Raw genomic sequence first — 14,642 nt, forward strand, 5'->3', positions numbered from 1 at the left:
ATAGATAGATAGATAGATAGATAGATAGATAGATAGATAGATAGATAGATAGATAGATAGATAGATAGATAGATAGATAGATAGATAGATAGGTGTATGTGTGTATAACATAAATGAATGAAAAAGCTTTTGTGTTATATAGAAATGTGAGTGTACATTATGTAAATGAAAGTTACAGGCAGAGTAAATGAGCCCTGTAGCAGTGTTGTAATGTGAGTCAGGTCAGGAGGGATTTCCTCCTTGTGTATCTCTCACAGGGGGAACATGGGAACTAAGGGATAATTAAAACATGCTATTAGCTGAGAGGCCACACTGTCATGATAAGAAAAAGAGAGGCTGGGGGAAATTAGCCAGCACCGCGTCTCTGTCAAACAACGCCCCGACTGTGCCAACACTCAGTAGGAGACTCTGTCCCCCTCGCTCTTGCAGTGTGTGTGTGTGTGTGTGTGTGTGTGTGTGTGTGTGTGTGTGCGCGTGTGTTGTCTGTGCGTGTGTGCCATTGTTTATAGGCTGTTAAATTTTCTGACACTTTTATAGGGCTGCTGTCCTCTAGAACAAAGTGAATGGCTGCTGTCATGAGCAGCTAGAATAACACTCTCATTCTTCTCACCTACAGCACTACAGGTCTATTTTCTAATTAGGCCTGTGTTCTTAATTAAAATGTATGGTTCAAGTCTAATAAACATTCAGTAGGCTATGAGTTGAAAATGGAGAGGGAAGCACTCATGAGCTGCGCTTTTAGTGCCTTGATGATTTATTATTTATTGCTGCCTTCATTGTGAAAAGACTGTAGTTGGGAGTGTTGGTTCTATGAAGAGCAGAAATAAATGAATTGGTGACAGTCAGTGCAGAGCGTCTTGCCTCTTGGACTAGCTATTTATGTTTGTACACTTGCATGAGCGTGGAACCTTTTAGAAAGCAATGTATACCTTATTAATGAATCCTCAGTAATGACTGTGGTATAAAGAAAGTTAAATGTAATGGGCTGTTTGGTTATCTAGGAGAGTAGATAAAGGCGTGCCACCGGAGAGCCTACGGAGGAAATGAAAACACACAGACAGTCTTTCTCATTTGCTAATTCTGTTCCTTCCTGTATCTGCGATGTATTTTCTACTCACACACTCACTTCTCTGCTCTGCCCCCCTTCTACTTCATCTTGCTCTTTGATGACTTCCTCGCTCTTCTCCACATTTCTCATCATCTCTCTCTCTCTCTCTCTCTCTCTCTCTCTCTCTCTCTCTCTCTCTCTCTCTCTCTCTCTCTGATGCAGTTGCCTCCTCCTGAGATGGTGGTTATAAACAGTCTGCGGGTGCCTGTGGATAAGACCTGGTTCATGCTGGGAAAGCTCTCTATCTATCTCTCATCTGCTTTCCCTCTTTCTCCATCTCATAAAGGAAGACAAGGACACACTCGTAAATACACCATCTTAGGAAGTCTTCACTGTATGACTAAAGGGTGTGCTGCTTCAAGGTCAATTGTTATATGAGTGAATCTGTGTTAATTTACAGTCAAGAACAGCTCTAAGCTTGAATTGGTCAATAAAGTCATACATTTATAAATACAATTATAGTATATGTTGTTTGTATGAAGGTAGGTAGGCATGTATGTACAGTATATGTACAGTAAATGTATGTATATGTATTTATGGCATTTGTAGAGAAGATAAAAGGCAGAGAATAAAAAGAGCAATCATGGTCATAATAAATAGATGATATAGCAGGTGACTGCTCTACAGTGGTTGTACTGTAATTACCATTATAATGAGTTTCCTTCTAATAAGGATGCACTTAATTATGTCTGCTCAGTGCCCTCTTAATTCAGACATACTTACACACAACCCTTTCTATTAGATTACACTTACTTCTCTTCATGAAATGATGAAAAATTTCTAGCTTTTATTCTGTCGGAGGTTTCTCTTTTCTCTTCTGTCAACTCACAATGTAAAAGCAGATTTTAGCTCTTCTTATTTATATCTGATTGTTGTCTTATTGTTACAAGTGTAAAGCTTATTTATTGATAATCTACAAGTTACTCTTGACCACTTTCCCTCAATTTCATTGAGTTTCAAAAAACAGTGAGTTAGCAACCTTTGACATTGGTCTTCTTCTTCTTTCGGCTTCTCCCATTAGGGGTCGCCACAGCAGATCATCCGTCTCTATACCCCCCTGTCCTCTACATCTGCCTCTTTCAACCCAACTACCTGCATGTCTTCCCCCACCACATCCATAAACCTCCTTCTTGGTCTTCCTCTTTTCCTCCTTCCTGGTGGCTCCATCCTCAGCATTCTTCCACCGATATACCCCATGTCCCTCCTCTGCACATGTCCAAACCATCTCAATCTCGCCTTCCTCGCTTTGTCCCCAAAACGTCCTACATGTGCTGTGCCTCTAATAAAATCATTTCTAATCGTGTCCATTATCGTCACTCCCAACGAAAACCTTAACATCTTCAGCTCTGCTACCTCCAGCTCCACCTCCTGTCTTTTACTCAATGTCACTGTCTCTAAACCATACAACATCGCAGGTCTCACCACAGTCCTATAAACTTTTCCTTATATATGGTGAATTATTGAGAAACAATTTCAGACTCTAACCGTTGACATTGGTATAGAGTCTGAAATTGTTTCTCAGTGAACTTAACTCACCTGTTTTCTTTTGCCCATATTCACCATATTCAAACTGGAATGTGGTCTTGTATGTTTATACACATTTGGAGATTTCTACAAGTAAAGTTCTCAGTAGATACAGACTATATATACACAAGACATACAGGTGTTTCAGTGTTTGTTGACTGCATGGAGCTGTAGTTGGGGACATGGCTGTGTGTATTTCCTGACGAAACTCCAGATGAACTGTGTAGAGTGAGTCTGAGCTCCAGGCATCAACATGTTAAAAATATCTCGCAGGCCGCAACAAGAAGAGCGATGTCAGTTGCTCCACTTCCTTCTGTGTCTCTCAGGCACACGCCTTCTTCTTGCTCTCATCGCATCTTTGTTACATCTCTTCCAGGGAGTAGTTCAGGTGGGTATGTGTGCTTGTGTGTCTTTGTTTTTCCTATAATAAGTTAATAATACCACACTAGCATTAATAAAGTTTGAGGTACTACAGTCACTTGCAACTTTTCTGTATATTAACATGATATGGGATTATTTACCCTTGAGTAACATATATCTTATGAAGATGACACTTAATCGTAAACCCACCCAAACCACCTTTATATACACAGACAAATACAGTATTTAGCCCCTGACAATTCATTTTAAATATTTTTAATTATTTGTATTATTTTATTGTAATAATTGGGGATTTGTTTCAGCTTTAGATTTGTTGAGAGAATTTTATACCAGGCCCTACAAAAATATGACTGATTAAATTTTTTTTTATCTCTAGTAAAGTGTATTTAAAAAAAAAAAAAAACATGTAAAACAATTAAATAAAAAAGCAACTTAACATCAATTTAGGAAAATATATATATATATATTTTCAAATATAACAGCAAGATCATTAATAATAATAAAAAATAATAATAAATAAATAAATAAATAAAGGGATAGTTTCTTAGAACTAGACCTTCTTAGAACATCATCTGCTTATTGCTGATTGGTTCCAACCCATGTCTGCCTGAGTGAGTGTGAAAAACTGAGAGCTGGAGCCTGTTTAGAATAAGAGGACATATGAGCCAGTATATGAATACAGTATATTGATGCTTTTATTTCTGCTTGTCTTTTTCGAGGGGATTAATATGATGTTATCTTGAATATGCTGTCACAGCATGACTAAGTATGTGAACACTGAAAACCTACCTAAAGGGAGCTGGGTTATTTAGAAGAACAAATATTTCTACTCTGTTATCAAATTGTAAACAAAATATTGCAGTCTGTTTTTTTCTTCCCTTCTTGGGATACTCATAAACCGTATCCAATCAGCATTGAACAAGTGATGTTCCATAAGGAGCCACCCTCTGGGGAATAATTATACTTAAATGAAAGTATAGATAATGTGTCAAAATGTAATTAACGGTTGAGGTATCCAGTCAAATACACAAGTGAAAAAAAGCTAGTTTAAATGTACACTTTGAATGACTAACAGATGAAACAAATGAAATTTTTCATGTGTAAATTAAATACTGTCTAGCCTGGCATTAGCTAAGAATGCAGGCTAATTGAGTGAAAATATATTTTTCTGAATACGAGAGTACAAAGCATTCAATTTCAGTAACACTTGTAAAAAAAATATTGTCTAGATCATATTTAAGTACATTAACAAAGTATAAGTACTCAAATGTCTTTTGCTTCTGCTTACTTATAAGTTACTGCTTGTAAAGTGGAGCTGCACTACATTTTTTCCCAAATCCAGCATATAACAAATTCTAACCATTATCACCGACGGTTTATTTCACCCTGATTAGCACTTCTATATAAGTCTTAGTTTGCAAGCACCTCATTGGCAAGCTTTGTTATAATAGTCTATTGTACCATTGTCTCACTCATAGGCTGCATATGTTCCCTATTATTTCTTGTTCAAGGAAAACAATTTTTTGTACTATTACTGTTGTCTGTTGCACTTTATACAATAAAAATTCTGCACTTGTTCCCACTGACTCTAAAATGTGTTGTTCTTCTAAAGTGTTTTGCATGTCTGGCATTGTTTTTCCATTTGTATTTAGAGAAAGATTAGTAACATAAGATAAGATATACCTTTATTTGTCCCACAGTGGAAGAATTTCTCTGTTACAGCAGCAAAGAAAAAGAAATGTGCAAATAAGTAAAAAAATAAATAAATAAATAAAAAATAAAAAAAAGCTAGCTAAAATAATAATAACTAAATTCACATATTGAAATATCAACATTTAGTCATTGGTACTGGATATTTGGCAGCTATTTGACATTTCAGACAGCTGTGTGATACTTAGTACCTTTCCATATATCAGAGGCAATAAATCTAAATTCTTACTTTTTTTTTTTTAAGGCTCTGTACCATACACAACTACTGCACCCAGTCTTCTTTCTTCATATAGTACTCTCTCTCTCTCTCTCTCTCTCTCTCTCTCTCTCTCTCTCTCTCTCTGTCTCTTTCTCTCTAGCTCTCTTTTAACTTCTCTCTTTCTCTCTTTCTTTCTCTCTAACTGCAGTGCTTTTATTCTGCCTTTCCCCATCTCCCAATCTCTATCTCTCTTAATCCCTCCCTTTTTCTACTGTAGTTCCCACTGTTTTACTTTGAACATCAGACAGGGCTTTAGCTTGTCATTCTGCCTGCTGGCTCCCGGAGGATCTTTTCATTAGGAGCAATGCCTGGCTGGTGGAGTGATCAGGATTTGCTCAGTAAACATTACCTCATAAGTACCCCTGGCAGGGTGCAGGTCTCGGGTGGAGGGGTTGCCGTGGGAACGCAGGAGCACCATGGCCCTGCTTAAAGATGGCTCGCTATAATGAGGGGACAAAGAAGGGAATGCCCTCACTCAGGCACCAGGTCAAAGGCACAGCTATTCCACAATAGGTCAGCCTGTCTGAAGTCTTCCCAAATCATGAACACACAAGACAGAAAGAGAGATCTTAGTTAGCACTCAGTGAATTGGGCATAGGTTAAGGAGGGAGCTGTGTGAGTTTTGTGATGTTGAGGTAAGTTTTATGGCAAGGCCTAACAGCACATAACAGGTGCATGTGGAAAACTCAAGAGGTGGAACAGGGCCTGGGAAGAGGGATGGTGTTGAGGGGAAAGGGGTGTGAGAAGAGGTCTTAGGGTCACGGCGAGCTGAATGGCGAGGGGGCACTTGTTCTGCTCAGAAAGCTCGCAGAGTTAAAAGATCGAGCAAGGCAGGCTGTAACACAATGCTGAGCCATGAGGGACAGCTCAGTGAAACACAATGCAATTACTCCCACTGTGCCTGGAAACCATGGATGGATGGGAAGACACCATTTTACACTTGTAATGCTTTTCTGTCCAGATGCACAGCACAAACAATGTTGCACGTAGCATACTCACTGAATGAGGGGAAAATATGCAAAGAGAATGCACACGCATACACACAAAGACACACGCCTTTGCTTGCAGTACATTTCAGCAACAGACTCAGCGGTGTTGAAATGTAGTAGAAATAATCTAAAAGCACTTGATTTGAACTCAGGGAGTGCTCTCATGTGTGCTGTGTCATGCTGAGTTGTTAAGCTGTACTTTAAAAAGCCCTCGCTTCTTCTGTGCTGCAGTCCTTCAGACTGGGCAAACAGTTTCTTTATTTTTATATTGAGGACTTTTGATGGAGATAGGAGAGGAAATGATGTGTGCGTGTGAGAGAAGGGGGGATGGGGCAGGCAATCTCTTCAGTGCCATGATGAAAGCCCAAAAGAGGTGGCAAAGGAAACCACGGGAATGTTCTGGGGTTGCCACGGTGATAGAAAGGGCCCCCCTCACAGCACGGCTTTCACAAGTTTGGAGGCTTTATCTGTGAGACGCAGCACTGGGCCTCAGGCCACCATTCCAAGAGCACACACACACACACACACACACACACACACACACACACACACTGCACAAATAACACAAATATGCACACAATTAATTTTGCACCAACTGTATTTCTAGTTGAATGCCATCACATCACACACATGGAGACGATCCCAGTTTTCATTAATTTGGCCGATGTTCGTGCAACAGAGTGGTTATGCAGTTCTATATTTGAGGTGCACATTCCCTACTTGTGTTTTTCTATTTCCCTCTCATAAAATATTCCAACAAATGTAGAAGAGACTAAAATAAAATAATTCGTAAGTGAAAATCAAAAAAGAGAGATCATGATGGTGGAAAGAGTTAAGGATAAGTTAAGAAAACTGGTGTTTTGACAGTATGACATTCTACCACAGATTTAAGTTGGTCACACTGAGTTCAAGAAAATGAGACGAGTGTATTGAGAGGGCTAGACATGTAGACAAATAGGAACAACAGTATACAATACCTACAGTAATACATTTATTAGACAACATGATCAGAACTATTTTCAGCTTGTACTTGTGCATGTCTGTGTTTGTCACAAATGACATATTTCAACAGTAATTTGTAAAAATTGCTTTTTCCACAGATATATGCCTTTAAATGTTTGATTTGTACTTATTATTTAATGATAATTTTTAATCAATATATGGCAATAATGCAGTAAATTGGTCTGAAATCTCCTTCATTTTAAAACTAATTCTGCATCTATGCAAGACTGTCTATTAGCTTTAAAAGATTTAACTAAACAATTAAACTAATTTAAATGTAAGAAATAGGAAACATTTTTAATGTTTATCAATAATCAGTTACAGGTTAAAAAATCAATAAACTAAGCTAGCTTACAGCAGGGCTACTTTGTGTACAAAACCATATCCAGATAATCAATAAACATCTGATTATCTTGGTAAAGAAAATATTCCAACACTAAAAACCTATAAAAGCCTTTCTGTTAATCAACTTTATAAAAATTGTATATAAAATGCATAAAGGGGTCTGTGCTTAGAGAAAACAGTTTTTATCAGTTTTGATGTCAGGTGGCATAACATCTGATGACACTTTTGGCATAAGATGAGCTTATGTTTATTTATGTTGCTGATTTATGTTAACGTGATTTTGTTGTTTGCTATTCTATAAGTTACACAAATATAATATTGCTCACATATATTATGCATATGTCAACATTAACTTATCAGCAATAACATCAACGTTTATATAAATAAAAGAACTTAATGAAAAAAAACTGGTATATTAATTTATTAAGCATTCATGGTAGCTTTGTCTTTATTAACTTTCATGTAAATGTACTCTATTTAAATTGATCTCGTTTAAAACATAGAGTAGCGAAGGTTCAAATCGTTAAAATACGACGGTAATGAACATTGTACATTGAAGAACAGTGTAATGGATGTTTGATGCCTTGCTATGTTGTGCATGCTTAGGACAGAACATTGATATTCAAGTGATCCAGTAAACTTTGGCTGTAGTCATCTGGTAAGAAAATGAGACTGACATAGAAGACATAAAACAAGTTTGAATGTTAGTAAATCCTACATTGGATTTCACTGCCATTCAAAGTGACATACACAAATATCTAGTCTAGCTGGATTAATGGACTAAGACATAAACAGCCCAAGAACGCACACACACACACACACACACACACACACACACACACACACACACACACAACCACAAACATAGCTGTTTTATATTCATTGCCAGTCACAGACTTGCAGCAGGACACTGGCAGAGTGCCTTTGTGTGTGGCCTGCCATTACAGCTTGGCACGGTGCCAGGATCGACGGGCAGTCAGTGGGTCAAGATGACAGCAATGTAGCAAGAGCAGTGAGATGCCCTCGAGAGGCAGGCTGAGCTCTCCACCCAGCTGAGATCTCCTCCCCTTATCCCCCCAGGAGGCAGGTTACTGCTCCATGGGCTAACTGCTCCTCTGTTCCCCCTTGAGGCCTGGAGCTGCCAGTCCTCTCTGCCCCAGAGCTGCCCTCTCTCTGCCAGGTTGGCACTCTGAAATCCCTGGATAGTACTGGTATCATGGCCAGCTGGCTGTGCACATCCACAAAGAAGAATTTTCATTGGCAATTTTCTGCGAATAACACACACACACAAACACAGTCACATGCATGTGCAAATACACAGTCACCAAACACAATTTATTTTTTGTGAAACAATTAAATTTTCCACTCGAAGCCTTTTTGATCACATTCATGGTGTCTTTTCACATCTCCGTTCAGTACATTTACTCAAGCTCATGCTCATGCACGTATATTTGTAATGCTTACATTGCTTACAGTAAAAGAGATTATTCCTCTATAGGATTTTCCAGTGCACCCTGTGATGCATGACACTCTGTGTGGCTGGCATTTCCCATTCAGTACCCAGTAGCACATGCTTGAGGATTAGTAAGAAAGACATGGCAATTCGTAAAAGCAGTCTCAGCAGCTAATGTCTACATGCAGACTGGAGCTGTTACAGCTAGCCAGGCAGATGTCCTGCTTGTTGCTACTTATGCAAACTGTACAGCAAATTTGACTGAAGGGTGGTTATTAAATAAAAATGTCAGTGGGCACTCAGAGTTTCAACAGCAGCAAAGGACATTTATCTTAGCAAGCAGACTGAGCCTCTCCTCAGGTGTGAATAAAGACAGTGAGTTACTGTATAAAGGTCTTCATAGACTCTGAGTGGAAGAATTGAAAAACACAGCTTCTGAATAAGCTTGAGTCCAGCATTGTAGTTTTCAGGCTTTTTGGCAGATCTGAGGTGACCCACGACGAGAGGGAAAGAGATGAAAGAAGACCCCGTGTCCAAACCTTATTAAACATTAATACATTCTGCCAGCACTGGCAGTAAAGAAGATGGGAGAAGTAGGTGTTAGATCAAGTACACACACTTGCACAAATCTTGGATGTTTCTTCATGTTCTGTAGAAGTATGTGATTGGGAAGTTTAATTAAAATACTACCATCATTTGTTACTTATCTTTGATTACCAAATGATTTTGGTAATCAAAATCTAACAAAAGAAATAATGTTTGCCTAAAATTAATTTATAATTGTATAGTACAAGGGAGATTCTTGGGGTAGTTAATAAATAATTATTAGAATTGCTCAGTAAATGGTATTTGTAACTAAACCATTGTGTTTCTGTTCTCCCACCATAATCAATATGATTAAAGTAAATATGGTAGTGGTTCACTTTTATCCTAATGATGTTCAGTTAACCTAATGATGTTAAGTAAGCAGTAACTAAAATTAAGTTTTACATTATGGCTCCAGTATTGGGTGAGTAAAGAATAAACCACAGGGTGGTTTTCAAGAAAATTTTAGAAATTCAAGTATTTTAAAAAATCAACATCATGGTGATGTAATGCAGCCCCACTGAGAGGCATCATGATCGTTAAAAAAAAGAAAAAAGAAAAACCAGAGTTTTATTCAATGGCTGTTTGCCAATGATGCCAATACACAAACTAGATACTGATGTAATTTAGAAATGCATAAAATGTTATGTTACATTTAATGATGTGGAATATTTCCTTAGACAAGTTACATGCTTAATAGTTGGTATAAACAGCCATTCTCTAATAAGCTTATATTTGTATTCTATCTAAAATAAAATGCAAAAAAAAAGCAAGCAATACATGTCATATTTTTTAGTGAACAATGTACAGAATTTTACAAAAAGCTGACATTTTAGGCTCCTTTCATTAATATTACACAAACATCTTTCCATTAAAAACTTCACCATTTCAACAATTTGTTTTTGTTCTTTGTTAGATATTTTTTAAATAACAATTGCTGTTAGCTTACTAGCATATCAAATCTCCTTGTGAATTATTTAAACATAGTATATTAACATAAATGTTTGGCCTGAATTACAGCTGGGACTACTGTTATAGCAATGTTATTGTTTAAGTATATTTAATATACTTTAAGTTTAAGTATACTAAAAAAAAAAATAATAATAAAAGTTTGAGATCTCGTGTCTGTCTGAGCCTTACTGTATACCTTTATTTCTATATTGTAGCATGATGTATTCACTTTTTTTTACAAATATTTTTATTGATTAAGTTCAATAACTGCCTTTCGAATTTTACTATTATAAAGAAATGTTCTAAAATTCTAGTAATTAACCATATGCTACAGAGGTGGTGGATATAAATAAGGTGGAAATGCATAAACACAGCTTTATATGATTTAAGTCAAGTCATTTGACTTAATAAATATACATTCCCTCCACACAAGTATAAACTCCTAAAAAGTAATTTATTTGAAGATATTGCCAAATATTTTTGAGTGAAATCAGCTGAGTATGCCATTTACTCTTCTGACACTCCTGGCTGGCTGCAGACCACATCATACATGATCCTCACCTCGTTTTGGAACTCGCGCTATGCTGTGATTTTAGCTAATTAGCCACACATTAGCTTGGCTGCCAATCCTGGCATGAAATCTGAACTTTTTCTTGTCCATTTACTTGGTCTCCCGTATAAGTTTTCGTGTTCCTTTTCGGTCTGTATACGTTAAACCTTTAAGTTTTATTTCTGACAGTTTTCAGGTACCCATCATATCAATCTTTGTTGTTTTTTAGACACATCTCTTTGAAATACTATGATTTCTACTCTCCTGTATTGATTAGAGTTAAAGTTAAAGTTAAAGTTCCCTTTCCAACTGTGCGTCTACTATTTTTTTTTTTGACAGTGTAAAACTGGTAATTATCCATCGCATTGTACTGCACTGTCATCTATTAATTTGACTAAAATCTATTTTTCCACCTTTTAAAAATGTTTTCTGTCTAATTTTTCATGGGAAGTTATCATCAAATTGGAGGTGTTTTTAAAGCAGTACACAGTTTTAATCTTTACAGAAAACAAATGATATTAGGAGGTATGCTCGAAAAAGGGTGTATATTTAATGACTGAATTTAATCTTGTCTTGCTCTTGTCAGTATGGATTACTGGGGTGATTTAGAGCATTCTGGGTTTTTTTGTTGTTGTTCAGTAGTGTGTACTCGCTGAGCTTGGCATGGCGCTGAGCAACACATTCAGTGCCCGAGGACAGCTCACACTCACACAGGCTGTTAGTGCATGGGGTTGAGAGAGAGAAGGCATGACAGAGGAAGGTGAAGGATAATTGTCGCTGAAATACCTGATGTAGATTTTTCTTGTCGTTATACAAGGTCACTGGATTTGTTGTGGTGTCAGGAAGTAGGTCACATGATCTTAGAATGTTTGGGGTGAAGAAAAATGTGTATGCAATATTTTGTGTGTGTGTGAGAGAGAGAATGAGTGAGCATGCGAGGTGCTTTTTGGAAACAGGGCTTGAACAGTAACAGTCTGCTAAACAGTCGCAGACCGAGGAAGCTCTTGTGAGAAGGAGATAAGGAATAAAGAGAGCCCAGGAAAATGACAGAGGAGAATGGAGTATAAAGCAAAGAGAAGGAGAAGGACAAAGGGGGATATACTGAGAAGGTTTAGTTCAACTTCAGCAGCCTAACTGAAGCTCATCCCTGGAGAAGTTCCAGGGTTGTGTGAGTGGAGGATTGGGATAATGAGCCTAGATGCTGAAAGGTACCGCTCTCACTTACACTGTATGTTGGAGAGAGAGTGAGAGGCAGGAGAGTGTGCATCATTTGTAGCTTCTTAAGGCAGTAAAGATATAACAGTGAATATTTCAGGTGGTAATGCATACACCTGAGGTATGTCTAGTGTTCTTTCAAAATATTTTAGTTTTTTCTAAATAATTTGTGTTAGAAAAAAAAACCTTATTACACAAGAAGTCTTTCAGAAAACCGTTTTTGTTGGAAATATGAGATCAACTGTATGGTATAATTATAGTATTTTTAAGCGCTAAAAAAAGTATACATCAAATCCAATTCGTTTCAGCACTTTTAATAATTTATGATACCACCTCAAATCTATCAACCTGTGCTTCCTTACTCCACTACATATGACTCTATCAGCCTACAACATCTGCTTCTGTTTAAAATTGTAATGAATGCTGATTAGGCTTTCTTGAAAAAAATAATAAGCTGGATGTTGTATTCTATTCTTCCTACAATGTCACAATTTGAACACTAGTATATTCCAGCTATATAAAAACAAATCTCTTAAATGAAAATAAAAATCAATTTCTACACAATTTGTAAGATTGTTACAGTTTGAGACTAAAGCTTATACATTATACATGGAGAAAAATCACTGCAGTAAAACAATCAGTGCAGCAAGCGGTCATTGCTGTTAATAAAGAACTATGACCTACTATGGAATCACATTAGTTGTTTTTTTATAAATATATTTATTTATTTTTTTGAGGGATTTATACTAAATATTATTAAGCTATTAATGCATTTTTAAAAATTATTAATTACTTTACAATAAAAGTAATTAATTATGTTAATATGCATATATGTATTATTTTGTTCTGTTTGAAAACTCTAAAAAATTCAAGTTCTATTCCTAAAACTCCCTGAAAGTAAATAGGATTGAATGAAATGAGCCCCCCTTGGTTAAACAGTCACCCAGTTACAGCTCACATTCTAAGTATGTTTTTCATCTGTTAAAATCATCTATTAAAGCAGGACATCTGAAAATATGTGCTGAAATCTAAGATGGCTTCATCAGGCTGGAAAAGGCTGTGTATCTTTGATGAAACTTGAAACCAGAAACAGTTATTTCCAGTGGTTACTTTTGCAGTGAGCACAGATTGCCAGCGGCAGCTTCTTACCCCGGGTCGTGTGTAAGGTAAATGAGTCTGAGCAGCAGCCCCCGCGCTGGGAGTTTCAGAGGTAAACAGCCTGGCAGTCTGGGAATGACATAGCCCACTTATCTTTTAACAGCTATCACTATAGCAGAGCACAATGACTACCTAGAGTGTCTAAATGGGAGGGAAACATTGACATTATTGATTTAGATTTTTCAGTGTTTCTCTTGTTTTTTCTCTCCTTGACAGCCATCACAACCTGTAGTACTTTTTATAGGAAATGAAACAGCCCATAAATTACCGATTTCTTACATTGCTCTTTCTCCGCCATATTTTTTCTAGCTTTTTTTCTAGTTCTTTTGGTGAATTGCCTGACCTCGTATATTTTGCATTTTTGTTCTTTTACCGGCATCCTGTAAAGAATGATGTAACGATGAGCACACTGATGTTTGTATTTATAAAATATCTAGTGTATGTTTTTATTTTTCAGGAATTCACTAAAAGGGCCTGTTACATTGTTAAAATGCAATTTTGTTGTTTTAAAAATATTGAGTTTTGTGCAGGTAGATCAGTGTAATAACTTGAACCTTAATGTCTGATCTGTTCAAATGCAAATCCAGCAGCTCACCTGTAAGGAAAGAATTTATTTTTGCAGTGTAAAACAAAGATTTCTGTTATTTGCATAAAAACATATTATTAACATTAATATTTTAGTACTGCATGGTGCTTACAGAAATGTATGTCAGCTGTTTTGTGTGTGTGTGTGTGTGTGTGTGTGTGTGTGTGTGTGTGTGTGTGTGTGTGTGTGTGTGTGTGTGGTCTCTTTATCTCAGCATAAAAAGAGTAATATTTCTCTCCCTCTGTGTGTGTGAGAGGGAGAGAGAGACAGTGAGGATGAGAATCATCATCTGGCTGTGACTGGCATAATTGGTTCTTTTCTTCCCTGCCGCTACTTAGTGCTGATAGCCCAATTTAGCCGCCACATGCTAAAGACACTTTTAGAGTGTAATCAGAATTAAAGAGAATGGGTTTTACTCACTTTAAAGGCCTTTTCTGAGGCACTCTCTGTGGACTGAAACATTGATGGGCCTCTTTCGTTGTCAGAGAAGCTGAGCCCACATGTAGTTAGCGAGGTCTTATGACGATAACTTGCCTGTGGTGTGTCCTTAGGTAACGACCAAGGATTCTCTCGACTCTCGCTCCTCTAAGGATGACCCAGTCATCACAGACAGGTCAGCATTGTGCCTCTGCTTTCTAGTAATAATAGCATGTAGATTTCTGTAAATTGGTCTCTAGATACTATCAAAAGACTTTTTTTTCAAGGCTTTTGAGTAAAGATATCCATGGTTAAATGACAAAGAATGAGTGGATTGCACTTCATATCACTGTACGCCATGCTGATGTGGGTTTTTTTTTTTTTTTTTTTTTTGCAGAAGATTGGTTTG

General features: G+C 37.1%; 2 protein-coding genes across 2 annotated transcripts in view; both read left to right on the forward strand.

Moving 5' to 3' along the window:
- Positions 1–14,642, forward strand: part of pou3f3a (POU class 3 homeobox 3a) — a 43,521-nt gene that overhangs the window by 22,032 nt on the left and 6,847 nt on the right. The window contains exons 2-3 of the mRNA XM_046845263.1: positions 14,368–14,429; positions 14,631–14,642. The exon at positions 14,631–14,642 is cut by the window's right edge and continues 1,883 nt beyond it. The gene's annotated coding sequence lies outside the window, so the exon portion shown is untranslated. The remainder of the gene's footprint in view (positions 1–14,367; positions 14,430–14,630) is intronic.
- The window catches only part of gpr45 (G protein-coupled receptor 45), a 60,606-nt gene that overhangs the window by 21,996 nt on the left and 23,968 nt on the right, over positions 1–14,642 (forward strand). The gene's annotated exons all lie outside the window — the stretch shown is intronic.

Source organism: Silurus meridionalis, chromosome 3 (assembly GCF_014805685.1).
Source record: "Silurus meridionalis isolate SWU-2019-XX chromosome 3, ASM1480568v1, whole genome shotgun sequence".
NCBI lineage: Eukaryota > Metazoa > Chordata > Actinopteri > Siluriformes > Siluridae > Silurus > Silurus meridionalis.